General features: G+C 38.9%; 1 protein-coding gene across 2 annotated transcripts in view; it reads left to right on the top strand.

The window, feature by feature from the left end:
* The window catches only part of LOC112459675 (neurobeachin-like), a 139,624-nt gene that overhangs the window by 83,547 nt on the left and 43,267 nt on the right, over positions 1-12,810 (top strand). The gene's annotated exons all lie outside the window — the stretch shown is intronic.

The following is a 12,810-nucleotide window of genomic DNA, read 5'->3' as shown; positions in this document are numbered from 1 at the left end:
AGGCGCTAATGAAAAATTAAACAAGATTACTCGGTTACGTGCCTCGATCAACCCCTCACATCAACGTGATTAATGGCGATATACTTAGCCTCCGAGATAGGAGGAGAGACGGTCAGGAGATGGATGTCGCAATAATTCTTTGCGCCTGGATCCAATCTGTGAGCAATATAACGCGTCGGGTTATTAATACCTTACGTAATAAAATTTTAAAGTCCATTACGGGCGAGAACTATCCAATCGCGTAGGTTATAGATAAATTAAGGGGCGCTGTGTGTAGGATTTATTAAATTTAACGTCTCCTATACTTGGTCCCGACACATACATATCCCGGTCGTTAAATCTCGAGATACGTTATCAACTACTCGAAGAACAGTTCCGTAGATCCTGCGAAAGTCCTTTATAAACGATCGTTCCATCTATCAACTATCGTAAATTAACTCCATTTAAAATTTTACACATTACTTTCTCTCTTCAATAATTCATTTACCAAGGTTACTATAAAAACAGTTAACGCTTTCCTATCTTTTTTACAATATATTTTAATATATTACTTTTTAATGCGATTGTTTTATTTGAAAATTGCAATTGAGAAGTAACAGTGGGAAATCCTGTGATTTATTTGCATCTGTTAACCCTTTTACACCCGAAATAGCTTCTGTTATCCCTCGATCACGCGTAATATCTTCACTTAATGCTTCGTTCGCTCCGAGTAGTTGTTCCATTCTCGTTTCGGTCTTGTTGCTCTCTTTCACACTCTTTTCCATTTCCCCTATTTTGCATATCGAGCGAGCTGCATCTTTAATTCGCCGCGTTGTGTCGCGTATCCCGCAGGAATTGCGAGAAATACGAATATCTCATCAGAGGAAAATATAAAAATAAAAAAATAAAAAAAAACATCGAAAGCAAAAATCAACGACTTTTCGCGTAGCGGTGAAGCGAGACGTTACTATTCATGGGAAAAGTTTTAATTTGCGTGCTACGCGTACGTCCGAGTCCGGGATTGCCGGTTACATCTGTGTGATAGATCATACATTGTACTAAAACTTTAGTAACGACGCAGTGTTACGTCACAAAATTAGTACGCCGCGACACGTATATATAGCACATTTCCATAAAGATTTCCATTCGCAATCGGTGCGGCGATACTAACAACCAATTTTTGTTGGAGCTGAGATAATTGTGATTAATTTTTTTTATATTTTGGATATTATGTGCGCATGCTAAATAACGAAAAATAACTTTAATTTCAGATAATGACGTTATACTAAGAGAGCTTCTCCCGGGGGACTTGCTTGACTTTCATGTGTTTAAGAAGCAGAATACGATAAAATACAATTCACGTTTCGCCGAACCTCGTCTTTTTCGTAATGAATGATCGGATATCGATAATGCTCCTTAATCTTTATTCGGCTAAACAAGGTACAAGTTTCGTAAAGCAATAGATAGAACGTAGATAGAACGACGTTACTATTCATGAGAAAAGTTTTAATTTTCGATCCACAAGTTCGGGTACGTTTCCGCTCAACGGCATTCGGAATCGGTTTACGATCTTCGCAACGGATCCGCGTCCGTCGAACTTTGACGGCAGGTAGAGTTTTCCGTATCAAATCGAAAAACTCCATATTCGAAAGTTTTTGATGCTCCACGAACGTGAAGTTCGCAAAGCAGTCTGTTTGTTACGTGTGCGCATAGAGGTGCGATTCTTTTTGATTCTATTCCTGTGTTTTGATACGCTGCGAATGCAACGTCCTTCGTTGCAAGAGAGACGTAATAAAGCTTAGTAAAATGTGTCCCTGTTGCATCGTACACGGAATTTCCTAATTAGTACAAATTGAACGCTAAGCAAATGAGATTTTGAATTGCTTCGTGAAGAAAACCGCGTAGATATAGTTTTCATTCTAACGTAAAGATCTTTTTAATTAAAAATATTTAAAAAAATGTAAACTTTAGCTGTCACTCCTACTCCTATAAACATACATCTGTACTTTAGAAATAAAGAACCGTATCTCCATTATTATGAATTCAGAGAAAACTTGTTTAAAGTTTAAATAGGGAGATGCTATATATTTTTTAGATATATGTATATAAAATAAAAATAGCAATTTTATTTATATTGAGTTTTTAATAAAGTAATTTAACTGACATGTTTAATAGTACAACTGCCAATAATACGCTGTACCTAGTTTAAAAATTAGGTTCTATAAAAATGTTCAATACGACTTGTTCTAAACATTGTATCTTAGGAACTAGTAATAATAGACATAAGACGCTTTACCATTATACAATGTAAGCTCCTTATATTGAAAAATGTATTAACTCCATTTGTATAATACAAAAACTGGAGATACGATTCTTTAGCTCTAAAGTACAAATATAGTGCCTAATTTTTGTTCTTTTTACTGATCTATTTTTAAATTAGATTGTATTTTGTTTCAATTTTTCCTCGAATATTTTTATTGCACTTATAAAAACGTGTATACACACATGAATGTATATATGACGTGTAAATGTATGTGAGTGTCCGCAGTGTATTGAGCTGGGATTCGTGGGTTTGCTAAGCCCAAATGCGCGGATCAGTCATCCTTGCGAGATCAGTCGGAAGTTTCTATGTGCGAGATTACGATTTATGCGATTTATCTCGTTCGGAGTAGTCGCGAGTTATTTTTGAGAATCGACGATCGCGCGGAAAGTTTTCCTCGTACCACTCGTACGCGCGTTCAAAACAAGTCGACTATATATCCGGCAATACTCTCGTGGAGAAACTCGAACATGGAAAATGCATCTTTTGATAACAGCTGAATGCAGTCAGCCTCAAATTTTTAAGTTCTGATATCAATGCAGTTTCTGCACATATCTCTGGAAACGCAATAACGTTAAATGAAATTACTTATTGATTTATTGATATTAAAAAGATGGCAATAAAAAAACTCGTCGAGATCAGAACGTTTCCGGCTGCGTAAAATGTTCTTCTAAATGCAAATCCAATAATATCGGATCGCTATGTAATTCGGGTTTGTATCTCGCCGTTTTACATTCTCGCGCACACTTTCGGAACGTGTTCCGTGAGATTCTCTATAGCATAACTCTTTCCAGACTTTCTAAAAATTCTATTTTATTGTGAGATGTTGTCTGCAACACTGCACAAAGAATTTAATATCGCCTGGTAATTCGTTGCTGCCATGACTGCGCGCCCACGAGTTTCAGCTTTTGCGCAAAAGCATCGCTCGAGGACATTGGACGCTTTGACGCGGTACGGAAGATATCGATGGCCCATGGTACGGGTATAATGTGACGTTAACGGCACTCTGTCTTTTTGCCTGCCGGCCGGCCGGCGCGGCCGGCGGAATATGCTACTTCTCATCTGTAGCTTATTAACCTAATATCGGAAATTCATTACACTTGAACGCGATAAATTAGCGATTCGACCGACCTTTTACCTTTGGATGTCTTTGCCATTCATGTATTTTGCATTCTATCTCACGGAGCCCGGCTAAAGTTTAATTAGTTTATTTCCTAGCGCAGCTTTCGCTCCTGTGCTCCGCTTCTGTTTTCAATCCGTAATTGGTACACAGAGAACTGCCGGGCACAAGGAGGATCGTTAACTTGCGGCTTTTAAGAATCTTTCGAGTTCATCATTACAAAGGGACTAACTCAAAAGTGGGATATACTTCAATTATAACACGCAACCAGAGTTATTTAATCAAGATTCTCTTAATTTTACTCAATATTATAATATTTCTGGATTAACAGAGACTTTTCCGGTTCTATAAACATTTAAATTTGTTACTTATAGACGCATTTATTATTGCATAAGATTATTGAAGAATATTTGTGAGAAATATTTAATATAATTAGTATAATTACTAGTACTAGTAAAACTAGTTCTAATATAATTATATTTGGAAACATCTAACGTCAAACGATGTTCAACCAGCATCTGAAGTTCAATTCATTACGGCAAGCGTTTTGAGTGGCGCGAGATATTGCGAAAATTATTAACGCTTATTAGGTTGCTGCGACGCGACTCTATACAGACGACTCTCGACGGCTCTCATTCTTCCGTACCCGAAGGGACGCGGAGAATTAGCCGAGTCTCGAAAGTAGCAAGTTAAACGATAAATGCAAAATAACTTTCTGCATCGCGCATTTCCAAGTAGACGATAGATCCTACGGGGATGCGCAGCCGGGCGAAGGAAAATATGCTTTGTTTCGAGTCCGAGTTGTCTCCCCTGTCGCATCGCCTCGGCATTCTGCGGAGACCACTTTGCTAAAGTACAAATTAATGAAGCTTCAATTAACTTCGCTCTTCCGGTGTTGCCGTAAAACTCGCCCGTACCGGCTATCAGCTGAACTACAGTCCGTCCTCGAGCGAGCGGAGTTTCGTCTTGCACGGGTGCCGACGTAAAGCTTCTCCGGCGGATGATGACGAAAGGTGAGCATGTCGTTTTGTTCAAAAAAAGGTAAAACGCGGGAAAAAAGTAGAGCACGCATATGTACCGTGGACTGTAAACTGTACGAGCATGCCGCACCGAAAGCACATCGGGGAAGAGCCAAAAGCCACTGTCGGTCGTCGTGTCTCAAAGCGTCGGACCCTCAACGACGGCAAAGGTAGTGCGATACTAAAAGTATTACGCATCGCATCGGCTCGCTGCGAAATTTATGGGCGATACTACCGGGAACGGAAAATCCAGACTGCAGACTATACGGGGCGGATTTTAAAGCGGCATTTCTCACGCATGTCAATAAAGATTGAACGGATAGAAGCGATGCGCGTACTACGATGTATCTATATAATGGCACAAATTCATCTGAATCTCTTCATATATTTTTTCGCAGTATTTTTATGTTGGATTTTTATTGTACCTATTACATATGTATTATTGTTATATATAATATTGTTCATTGTATAACATTATTCACTTTCTTCCACATAGTGCATTGTCGTGTATGCTACTTTCGTCGCCTCGAAGAGAGCTCGAGCTGAGATTGCATCGACGTTTCCAAGCACGTCGAGAATGCACGTCGAGAAGTCATTCGAAGCATATGCTCCTGCTCCCGGCAATTACTATTCGATCCGTGGTTTAACCGTATCCTTGATGTCCTCCCCCATCCCCGGAAACCTAAGAATGCTAATTATGCTAGCTTGAAGCGAATGCTTAACAGGAGACCGCTGTCTAACTTATAACAGAAAACTACCGCCTAAATGCCTTAACTTTCGGAATAAGTAAGCGCGACGGAAAAAAAAGCTCGGCTTCATAGAGTTACCTCGTTGCAAATTCGATACGCAGCCCGAATATTATTACGGGACAAGCTACGTATTTGCCGCCCGAGAATGCATTACCGAAGCAAATGCAAATTTGTGTTTTGGCATTAGGAGTCGTCTCATCAAATTACGATTATGCCGCATATAAACGGCGAAGATATGCGGCCGCCGTATATAAGTTTCTAATCTCACAATTAGATAGAGGAAAGATGTCTTCGTGACATTCTCATTCGCGACAATCTCGAATTGCGAAATGGCTTATCTCCCGCCGTTGGAAAGCTCGAGTTTGATACGTCACGTACTCCACACTGACCGGCCAAATCGTTTAGAGGAGAATACGCGATCTCCAATATGCACATACTTACGAAGCCATTTCGCGTTCGCGAAACGAGAGCCTATTTACATTACAAACTTTAGCCCGGTGAATTATTGCAGCCGACGAATACCTTCCGAGCCGGATAAATATTGAGCTACAGTAGTATTACGTCATTCAGCGAGCCCGTTTAACGCTGGCCACCTAAATGAAGTTGATTATTCTCGCAGATTTTCCGATATCCTTCCCAGTGGCAGACTCTCGATCTTCCCGATCGCTTTTTCACGAGCACTCCTCTCGCGCGCGAGTATCTGGGATTGACATAATCCATTGTAAGTCACTTGACACACTTGTTCGCCTGGCATATCATTAATGAGAGTTCCTTTCAGTAATTGATTCGTTGAATCAATATCATAACGGTGCAATTCATCGCTGGATATCAATCAAGAGTCAAATAGTGACAATCGCGAGGGTTCGTGAAATATCTCTGCTCGACTGTCGGTCGGAAATTTTCGCGTTCCACGCACAAATGCAGATTTAATTTCGTTCCACGATAGCATTTTTTGTTTTTTTTTGGTTACGTTAATAAAAAAAATTGTGATTTTATCCGACGATCCGTTTATCAATTCATTCGTGATTCGTTCGCGATCTTTGAATCTTCGAACGAATATTTCGCGATCAACAAACCGAGCCGCGCCCGTTTATTGCTGATGTTTCAAAGCATAGGGGCCGTCTGACCGAATCACATGGAGACGTTTGATCCGGTATAAACTAACATCACGTTTGTGGCCGCGTAGCCGTGTTTGCAGCGAATCCCTCTGCACCGACGCGTCGGCCGCATCTCTGCCTGTACGTGTGCGTAACCGATAGGTGTGTTACGTCAGTGCGCATATCGTATCTTCATTAGCGAATGATTGATTACCTATAACGTATCGGATATGTCTGCGTGTTTGCCGGTGCGCGCTATTATCGTGCGTTATAGAAAGCGGATTGACGCGAATGTCACTGCGCGGCGGTGTGTGTACGGCCCGTGAATCGATATATAAATTACCTACAAACGACGTTACGAAGTATTACAGCAATGCTTTTGCTAATCATTCATGAGGTTCGATTGTTCTCGCAATCGCGGTTTGATTTGTTACAACGTTTGCCTATACATTCGCACTAGACGCGTGTGTTATAGATATACATTCGTATGTTTATTTGCGTATTTTACATTACATGGATACTCTTTTTGATTACTATTGCAGGATCTAACTTATAGGAAATAAAAAGCCTGATATTTTATTTAGCGAATCATTATTGCGAACTGATGTATTATTGAGGACGTGCATACATCGCATATGTTGTTCTAACTGTTGAGCTTTCACTTTCGCAGCAAACAATTTACCCTAATTACCTCGCATTGTCAATAACATGTCAATAATAGTAACTGAATGCAGGCGTATCAATAGCATTAAGTACAGCCGCTTGTCCATCAGTTTGCTCACTTGTGAAATTTCAGTATTAGGTCGTTTAATATTATCGTTGATTTTCCAATGTCGCTATAATTGAACATGCTTAAGAGAAAATATATTTAAATAGGATTCGCTTTTTAATAAAGCTAGGAAAAAATTTGTTTAAACACAGCGAAATAGCTGAGCGCTTTATTTATCTTCTGTCTCTTGTGCGCTTTTAATATAAAAAATTTCCAGCATCAGTAAAAAGTATGCGCTTAAATTAAATTGACCACATAAGTGCATTGGAAGATAGAAAAAGCCCGAACAAAGACACAGGGTACAATTCTGTTCTGCAATGAGAACTTTGTTGAGAAAATAAGAAAGAAAAAACAACACGTTAGACAATGAAAAACTGGCGGCTCGCGATTCAGCCTATTGTTTACACTTTTCCGCGTTGGCGTTTTACATCTTTCAACACCAGCTGGGTTTTACTTCTGCCCCTCGTCTCTCTCTTCGTCTCTCTCTCTCTCTCTCTCTCTCTCTCTCTCTCTCTCTCTCTCTCTTTTTCTCAGTCGGATGACAATGAGGTCGGCGAGATGCGATTCGCGACCCGACACGAACGCCGTCCCTCGAGAGAGCATTTTTTTCCTCCGTTGTTTCACGCTACGTTCGCGTTCGATGCAAATCACACGTTGCGATTTTGCGTTGCCGCATAAAATGTGCTAATACTCTGAAGCATTTAAGGATTTCGAATGCGGTTCACAGAAATAAATTTTATCTATTGGTGTACGGAAAACAGATTATTTCTGAAATTCTATCGAATATCTACATGTCTCTTTATTTAGCGATTGAAACAGATTAGAGTAGTACGTAATCTTCGTGAATATAAATATCTTGGCGTTTGTCGACGCGAGCAAGATATCCCGATAGCAATCTGTTAGTTTATATGTATTTACGGAAACGAGCTTCGTGATTTGCGAGATGAGCGGAGCTATCGAAGAGGCGTATGTATCCATTTATCGAGGCGTGACAACGAGCATTGTCGTCACGATGTCCAGTCCCGTCGTCGCCATTGACCATCACCGATGCAGCGACCGACGTTTTTATCCGCGAACGCGGCCCTCAATTAATTTCTATTCATATTGGCCGACGCGAGCCGATGGACGTGTTTACAACGTTCAGTAATTGCACGATTGTGTCGCACCGTCCGATTGCGCGAATGAGAATCGACGGAATATGCTCTATATACTTGTTACCATCATATTGAAGATTAACGCAAGCATAATTAATATGATATCAATACATAATAGATATTCCAAAAGTAATAATATGTTCTTAATAAAATTCGATAAAAATTTTACATTACAATACAAGTCTAATTAATTTTATATTGAAGGACTTATTAAGTCTGATATAATAAAATAATTTTTATTAAATATAAGTCCTTCACAAAATTAATTAGACAATGCGTATTCCACGGATATCACGAGAAATCAGTTTCACATTCATCAGGGAAGAGCATCGAGAGGAAAAACGATCGTAACGACAGGACTTTTTATACTAAAGTCCTAGCGCGTTGGTCTCATTTATCAAGTTACTTGTGCGAGAGCTGGTCTAATAAAGATCATTTTTTTTTGCCTCGCTATTACATTACATCAAGTGAATGCTATCTCGGTTCTCTTTTGTCTTTTTATTGATCCTCGTCATGGCTGCCATATATCTGACTCGCCCGGCGTATGACTTTGCTTCTATACCGACGCGGTTCCACAGGACGCAGCCGGAAATTGGCGACGGTGAAATACAGCGTGCACCTTCGGCAAACTCGGTGCTCGCTATTGAAAGAGCTATTAAGTCAAGGGTGCGTGACGGCAGTAGTCTTGCCCTTCTGTGGACAGCCATCGATGGCTCGTCTTGATAGGAAACCCGTGTCGACCATAGCTTACACAATAGCCCGAGACTTTTGATTGCTATAATCTTTTAATTAAAGTTTCGGGCATATTGTCATTGACTTGCTTATCTCTCGCAATTCCTTGTTCAATCATGTGGTATTACGCCCGGTGAATAATATTTACATACATACAAACACAGTACATTAGGTAATAAACGCAAGACAATACAACGCGATCGATGCGTGCCAAGCATATGTATATTGTAAAATTTTACATCTTTAATTATGCATCGCTTATTCTCTTTGAGCAGAGAATTTTCGTAATAGTCAGCTATATAAAGTTAGTTTCTTATATATAAACTAACTTTAATAATGTTTAAAAAAAATCAGATTATAAGTAGTTTTTGTTATTTTAAGTATTAGTTTTATTAGTAAATTAACGGTAATTACACTGCTTTGTAAAATTTAAGACATACATGTGTAATATGTTCGTGCTGTTCAAAGGATTAAAAATTCAAAGCGCATTTTTCACAGAAGATTTCAAATGCAATCGGAGTCGAATTCTTTGTTAAAATGTGAAGACGTATAAAACTATCCTAATAAAGTCTACTTTGATAGGAATTTAATTTGACATTTAGCCGTTGAGAGATATAATATTAAAAATTGAGAAAGTCAAGTTTACTGATGGACACTTATGAAAAATGTTTCCAGAGAAAGATTAATGTTACGTAATTGAAAAAAAGCGTGCGACAGTTGTGGGTCAGTCTTTCGTATGTATATACATAGATTCATACAAGATGCAGCCATTTCTTCCCGAGTATATAAGCGCACGTAAAATTCTATACGCCTGTTTCGTTTTACTAGTATTTCCCCCCGGCACCCCAAGAATTCCGCCAAGAATAGTGTTATAATACGGGCGCTAGGAAACCGGACGTGAACATTAAATCAGTGAATTCAGCGCGGAGCAGTGGTTCTTTTCTGTGCTCGCAATCCCCGGTTTGCGTAAATATTTGTATCCTGCCACTAAGGCGAAAAAGTTATTTCTGAACAGAGGGTGGATTGCATAAATATGGAATTTATCGCGCAAGATTTTATGCCACGGAACTGGCATTGATATATAGAATAACGGCGGTGAGAAAAATTGCTTAGGGAAAAACTTGAAAGTACGTTTCAGCGTCGCTGACAGCGAGCCACTACGGGCAGAGTGAATCGCGAGGAAGAAGTGTGCCGTATATACCGCATATTGTTCAATCGAATCTGTAAAAATGGTACAATATACTTGAATTAAAAGATCAATTTGAGACTTCCCATATTTCATAAAACGCTACGAATTACAAACGCATTACGAATATAATACGCAAATTTGATAAATGCACTTACAACAGATATTTTTCGGCACACGTTGCACGAACAGATATTACATTCCGCAAATTTGTAGAAGGTCATTCTTGGAACGTTTGACATACTTTTACTGCGTTTTAGTACCGACGAGCCGATTAAGCGATTCCCGGCTACCCGAGCGAAGTCGCAGTGGCGTTTTCCCGTTCTCGAAAGTTAAGACTTTCGTGGAATTTCGAACCTCGGCCTGGTTCTTGTCGATTTTCTCAATTTCCATTTACTCCCGGTCTTTTTCTTCGCTTTCTCTCCTTTTTTTCCCTTTTTTCCTCGCTCGGCCCTCTCGAGCACGCGACGCGCTCGTCCACGAAATTCAAGCGCAAATCGGTCGTCCTCGACGCGGTTGAAGATGTCGTAAAGGAAGCGCTGCATATTTATCCAGCCTCTCTTGTCGATTCTTAAACTTTAAAGCCGATAGCTCGATCCGCCCAAAATGAATTATACAAAGTGTCCTCGAACAAACGCAAGTTATTTTAGCTGCAACTTTTCAAAACAATTTTAAATTGATTTTTCCTCAGCAAAAATTTCTATTCTTTTTTGCATAATTTAGTATCCAGTATTCACGAAGATATAGAAAAAGAACACCTCTTTGTATGTTTCTCACGTTAGGAATCGTTCTGAGGAAACGTTTCATGCTTGTTCACGTTTTACTTTATTTGGTCAACGCAAACGGGATCAAGATGCTCTTCAAGAACTACCATTGTGCTTTTGCAAGGTGGGCATCGCGCGGACAGACGTCGTATAAAAAGGTAGCGTGAAGATAAAAGTGTAAAGTTGAGGGAGAGATTCCAAATCCTTTGATCTAACCGCGTGCATTCGTTTTGCAGTAATGTTGCAGCGGTAAGATCGACTTCCATTTTTCTCTTGACCTCGATAAGCTTTCACGTTATTAAATATGCCATGAAAAAAACGAGCTAACATTCGCGTAGCGTAATCGCGTTTAAACATGCGCCATGAAAGTGAGAAACTATACGTATATTAGCCGTTTAAAAAATCGTTTGAAAAACTACTTATTGATAATGAGCTCGTGAACAATTCGAATTTTCTGTCGGCAATCAAGTCGTTAATCTTGGAAGGGAAATGCAGGAGCGGGAAACTTCGAAGCAAGCATTTCAATCAGAGCGATTTATTAAGCGTGTCTATTATTCGGAACTATTAAGAACACTTTACGAAATTAATGAGCCAAGTATACAAGTAAATTTGCCTTTGGAAGATAACGGCATGAGCTTTGATAATTAATTAATGGTATAAATTATAATAGATTAAATAGAAATAGACGTTACATAAATTTCTTTATCTTTTCATAAAATTCTTATTATTAAAATGATAATGGAGAACGTCTTTCGCGATTCAATGCCGCTTGTCGCATTAGCATGAAACACATACCCTACAGCCCTTTCTTGACTATATACAAATAGGATATAATGTTATGTAAGTTCACGTATCTCCATAAGAAAGCCTTCGTGAAACGTGAAACACACGAACCGCGCCACGGTAATTAATTATAAATTCTAAGATATCTGAACGCGAGATAACAAACTGCTATATACTTTGCAAATAAAAAAAAAAGCAATCTTGCTATGACGTTATTAAACGGATGATAAATTTAACGAGCAAATAGCGTACGAAGCGAGCGATATATTCTTTTCGGCGCGAGATTAAATGTGACGAAAGATTACCGCGAGCCTAAAAAGGTTTATTAAAAAATTAAACGAGATAGATTTAATTCGGTTTCTCGCGTTGAAAACAAAGATTAGTTCCATTAAAAATCGTCACCGTGTACAGCGCGTTTGTATTAAATTCCGTTCGTTCCCACGCTCGCGTAATGGCTTTTATGTGCGGAATTATAAGTTCACATTTAAATTTTCTCGTCCCGTATTCATATTTCATTAAGAAAGGCTATATGGCACGTACAGCGCGATGAACATTCGGGTCGATTAACATCGTAATCTACATCTACGGAATAATTATAGATCGTCGACTGAGAATGAACAATTTAATTAAAGTCAATCTCTTATTGTTGTACTAGAGAATTGTCTCTCGATCATGTTAATATGAATTATTATTACAACAGCAATGAAGCAACGAAATGTCTTTTCAAGTCGATCGTTAATCATTATTTCAAAAGTATAGATCACGAGCTGTATTTGTCTCACAAATTATAAATTTAACTATTAGGTTTCTGTTGTATAATGTATTTCTACACTATTTTTTGATGAAACTTCAGCGTTCTGAATTGAGATTAAATATTTATAATCTCACAAAAGGTATAATAAATTAATGCAGCGATACGGATACGCGTCGCGTTTGTAATGTACGCGATATTTGGTATTTTCAGTTTCCGTTAACAACAAATGTATTATATTCATCAGCATTACACTGGTCTGCCTTTCACGTCATTTATATTTATGCAAATAGGTAACGGTGTTTGACAAAATTCACGCGATAAACACCTTAACAGTGTCAGCTTTCATCGGCCGAGTATTTTAAATGCCCCATTTTCCAGTATCGA

Source organism: Temnothorax curvispinosus, unplaced genomic scaffold, assembly GCF_003070985.1.
Source record: "Temnothorax curvispinosus isolate PA1 unplaced genomic scaffold, ASM307098v1 QBEX01010053.1, whole genome shotgun sequence".
In the NCBI taxonomy this organism is placed as follows: domain Eukaryota; kingdom Metazoa; phylum Arthropoda; class Insecta; order Hymenoptera; family Formicidae; genus Temnothorax; species Temnothorax curvispinosus.
This window is presented reverse-complemented; position numbering and strand designations above follow the sequence as displayed.